The sequence below is a fragment of the Pteropus alecto genome, unplaced genomic scaffold (genome assembly GCF_000325575.1).
Source record: "Pteropus alecto unplaced genomic scaffold, ASM32557v1 scaffold45, whole genome shotgun sequence".
Lineage (NCBI taxonomy): Eukaryota > Metazoa > Chordata > Mammalia > Chiroptera > Pteropodidae > Pteropus > Pteropus alecto.
The window spans coordinates 33889929-33894984 of NW_006442491.1; the positions used below are offsets into that span (position 1 = coordinate 33889929).

The 5056-nt window shown below is 44.0% G+C and overlaps 1 pseudogene; it reads right to left on the reverse strand.

Moving 5' to 3' along the window:
* Positions 1–2079: 2079 nt before the first annotated feature.
* LOC112471076 lies at positions 2080–2198 on the reverse strand (annotated as a pseudogene).
* Positions 2199–5056: the final 2858 nt, after the last annotated feature.

Below are 5056 nucleotides of genomic sequence, written 5' to 3' on the forward strand. Positions count from 1 at the left end.
ACAGAGGAGAGAGAAGGTGAGATGTCGACAGAAGGGAGAAGGAGAGAAAAGGAGGAGAAAGGACAGGAAAAGAGGAAGGGAGGGGGAGAGAGGAGAGAAAGTCCCAGCTTGCAAGGGAGACTCGAGGAGAACGTGGAGGAACCACATTCACAAGATTCTGACCGGTCTGGAGCTTAAGTGCATCATGAAAGGGAGCATTGAAGCCACACAACTTTACAATCTGTGCAAACTGTCACTAGGGTCTTATTAACACCTTTCTTGCCTTTGTTATTAAAAGCCACACGCTGTGAACCTGCCATGTGTATGAGTTGTGCTAGGTACTGGAGGAAGAGGAGTCTCATTCTTGGATTTATAAGGTATCTGAAGAGATGAGACAGGAGAGAAAGCGCCAAGTAACAGTCGATGGGTACATACACTGGGTTTCAATCTTCAGTAATGTGTGACTGACTGCATGTTGATATTAGAGGCAGGGAGTGGCTGTAATACAGGGTAGTTAAATGTAGGCTTCATCATCGCCTGGATTTGAACTCTAGCTGCGGGGTTGAAAGCAAACTTATAAAATATGGCAGAGTCGTACTTATCTTACGAGGCCGTTGGACAGATTGATTATGTTCAGATCCTTAACACATCACGAGCACTCATGAGTAGCTACAACTCTCAGAAAGTACCAGTCGGAGATGTACGACTTAAAATGGCAATGGTCTATCACTTCACACCCCTAAAACTGGCAAAATTAAAAAGCCCGACAAAATCAAACATTGTCAAGGTTGTGGAACAGTAGCTACGCTTCCATGTTGTTGGTGGGCGTATAAGTGGTACAAGAACTTGGGGGAAAATTTGGCTATGTCTGATTCATTTAAAGATGCACATACTCAATGTCCTAGAAATTCCATTCTAGGGTATATTCATCAGAGAAATTCTCATAAATGTACCTGAGAAGGCTTACGTAAAAGTGAATGTGCTCTGTCCGTAATACTGAGAAACTAGAAAAACCTAAATGCCTATCCACAGAAAAACAGATAAACAAAAAGCAGTATATTCATAACAGCAATTACAGTGAGTGAACAAGGTTTGAGTCCTTTTACGTCCGGAACCACTTGGTCCATAAGCAACTCTTCGAACAAAGCAACTTCTTAAGTTCCATCTCTCTTCCGGAGTACTTTCCTCTTCCTCTTCCTCTTCCTCTTCCTTCCAACAAGGCACTTTCAGACAAACCCATGGACAAATAGAGCAAGCGTAAGTCACGATCGGCCAGTGACTATCTCTCTGGGAAACACAACAGAGACAAGAGGAGCAGGAGGTGACAGGCTCTTCCATGTTTCTCATGCCAGGAATTGGAACTGGGAGCCACTGGGGGCCACTGGATCTTGGCTCTCCTCTGCTGAGTGGGATAAAAACAAGTGGATATGATGCCTTTTGGAAATTATTCACATCCCGAATGTATGTGTCCCTTGTTTTTGACTCAGGAAGGCAAATTTTATGATTTATTAAATACATATTATTGTCCTGCTCGTGGGGTGTGTCCCTTGAAAGTGTAATTACATGAATCCTAACCCATGGACGCACTGAGGAGGGATTACAGGAGTATACAGGACAAAGGGAACAGGTCACAGAGCAGCCCAGGGTCCCACGGGATACCAGAGTAAGAGCAGAGATGGCACCTCTGTGGGAAAGAAGGAAAGAATGAAATTCAGTTCCATTAAGAAAAATCCATCGAGTACAAAACTGTGTCTTGCATTGGTAAACGCCGGCCATACAGAGGGCTCAATCAGACAGAACGCTGCCCTTAAAAAAACTCCCAATCAAAAATGTTTGAGTGAGAGGGCAGGATTAGATCATCAGTTTCCAGAAGGAACAGGTCAGAAGGAAGGACTTCGCGACATGAGTGTTCAGGGGAGGGGGAACCAACCCAGTGGGTTCACAGAGAGCGAGCGTGGACGATGATCTGAAGTGGATAAAAAGTGACCTGAGTTTTACTTTTTTAAAGTTTTATTATTCTTAGGCGAGGCAACTCTTGGTTGACCTCACAGATTGCAAAGACCTTGTCAATTTACAATCCCTTATTTTTTATTTTTTATGCCTACACAGCACCTGGTCTTCCTAGGTGGTCTCCCATCCAAGTACTAACCAGGCCCAACCCTGCTTAGCTTCCGAGATCAGACGGGATTGGGCTTGTTCAGGATGGCATGGCCGTAGACAAAAAAAAAAAATGACCTGAGTTTTAAAGTTGTGAGGCATTGGGTAAAAGGCTGCTTAGCGAAGCAGGCGATGTCCTTCGACAGCTTTTTACGGCATATTTACTGGGTCCTAAGTATTGGGGATACAATGCTAAACATCAGACGTGACTGTCCTTTCAGAGCATGTGACCAAGTGGAGCATTCCGACGTGATTCCAGATTTCCTATTCTAGAGACCGTGGATGGAGTTTGGCAGGGGGCGGGGATCTGAAAATTTGAATGAAAAAGAAATGACATCGTTACTTTGAGAAACCCTTAACGGATGTTTAGTATTCCCTTCCATTGTTAATTTAAGCAACAAATTCAGTAGAATTAGCAATCTCTGTGACTTTGTTCACCAGTATGAATTCCATATTTTTATATTCCATTACAGTTGTTGCAGATGCTGTAAAATATCTCTTGCACTTATCACCACTTCAAAATTACAGTAGTTATTAGACCTTCCACTACATCTTGTTATTTAAATCTTAATAAAGAAACACATTTCTTACTATGCTTCATTTAAGAAAATATTTTGATAGCCAATTATAGTGAAATGCAAGTTTCTTTGTAATCCTATGTATTTTCTATCATGCATTTGATAAGATTATTTTGGCTTTCATACACTGCCATAGGGATCCATGGAACAAAATTGTTAAGAACCCCTGCACTGATCAAATAATAACCAAAGCTGATTTTAAAAACTGCAATTATGCCAAGTACTGTAGAGAGGAGAACCTAGCTAGGGAAGTGATGGAAGGCTTCCTCAAGGAGGTAAAGTGTAAGCTGGGTTACAGAAGAAGAGTAAGTCGTCACTAGAAAAATGGGGTAAAGAAACATTCTAGGGGAAGGAAACAACATGAGCAAACATGCCTGGAGATGGGCTGAGCTACAGGAAACCAGTGATCCTGCTGCAGGGATGCTGGTGCGAGGATGCTGTTACAGCGATGTTGGCTCAGGGATGCTGGTGCAGGGATGCTGTTACAGGGATGTTGGCTCAGGGATGCTGGTGCAGGGATGCTGGTGCAGAGATGCTGGTGTAGGGATGCTGTTACAGGGATGTTGGCTCAAGGATGCTGGTGTAGGGATGCTGTTACAGGGATGTTGGCTCAGGGATGCTGGTGCAGGGATGCTGGTGCAGAGATGCTGGTGTAGGGATGCTGGTGCAGAGATGCTGGTGCAGAGATGCTGGTGTAGGGATGCTGTTACAGGGATGTTGGCTCAGGGATGCTGTTACAGGGCAAGTGAGGGGCAGACAGTTGTGAAATGTGGCTGAAGCCCTGGGCAGAGCAGAAAGCAGGTGAGTGAGACATGGACGAGGGCTATGAGGTGGTATGTATGGGGACTGCATGTGGTTGCGTGTAGCTGAAGTCTAGACCCCATGTCCGAGAGAGGAAATGTGGGGCTGCACCAGTCTCCGGGGCTCAGATCACTGCTGGCCTCGAGTGGTCTGTGCTAGCAAGGGCACACGCCTTATCCTAAGGGGAGTAGGAGCCACCTGCCTTTAGCGAGCCCACACTTGGTGAGCTGGTGTATCACTTGGAGTTTTTCAGAGAAATGGAATCTGTATATACAGACATAAACATACGTGTGCGTGTGTTTGACTCTCAGATTCTCATTATTGTGATAGTTATATTCTGTAAAGTTGCCATGAACACTGAATTAGCAACATTATTCCTAGGGGAAATACAAGCTTAGGTTCTTGTGAGCCTTTGGTCACAATATTTTCATTAATGATCAGTACGTAATCTTGTTTTATGTGTGTTTCTGTTTAAAGACACGTAATTTAAAATATATTATTGATCCATTAACATTGAGCTCACGGCCAATGGCACTATAATTCATGCTCGAACAAGGCTTATCTAACATGGGTGTTTTCTCCACAAGGCACCTCACAACCTGTTTGCACTTGGGAACACTAAACAGCACTTCAGTCCTATGCTTGGGGCCATTTTAAACAGTAAGATCACTGACAAAGAGCACTAAAAATGCAAAAAATGTGGCAATAAATAGATTGCAGAAGGACACATTTCTAGTATGAGAGCTGAAGCGAGAAGGCAGAACATCTTGCTGGACCTCAGCTAGGAACGTGAGCAATGGACAATTCATTTGTTTTCCCTCTGTACACATCTGTGCATGACCAAAGCCATCACGAGTATTGATTTGGGGGTTACAAATAAATTTTAGTCAATAGGTGAACTCATAAATGTGGAATTCATGAATAAAGAGTTTCAACTGTATACATGTATATACTCTGTTAAGGAAGTGGCTCACATGACTGTAGAGGCTGGCCAGTCCAAATACCAGAAGCAGGATGGTGGGTAGGCTGGAAACCCAGGCAGGACCTGGGGGTAGAATTCCTCCTTCCTCAAGGAAACCTCAATATTGCTCTTAGAGACTTTCCACTGATGAGAGGAGGCCCACCCATATTATCAAGAATAATTTCCCTTATTTAAAGTCAATTGATTGCAGATGTTAACCATATCCACAGAATACCTCCGCAGCAACACCTAGATGAGAGTTTGAATACCTGGATACTAGAACCTAGCCAACCTGCATATCAAACTAACCATCCCCGATGGCGTCGAGGAGAATGAGGTGCAAGATGACAGCCATTTGAATTGCTCAGGTGTGAAAATCCCGATAGGCGCAGTCCTTGCTGTCCACAGCCATCTGTCCCTTCATCCCATCTGCCTCGCCAAGGCAGAAGCAGCCACTGCATTTTAAGAAGAAGGTTCTAGGACACTTGTGGCATATTTCCCTTTGGCCTCTAAAATCCTTCACTATTTCTTCCTTCCTTCCTTCCTTCCTTCCTTCCTTCCTTCCTTCCTTCCTTCCTTC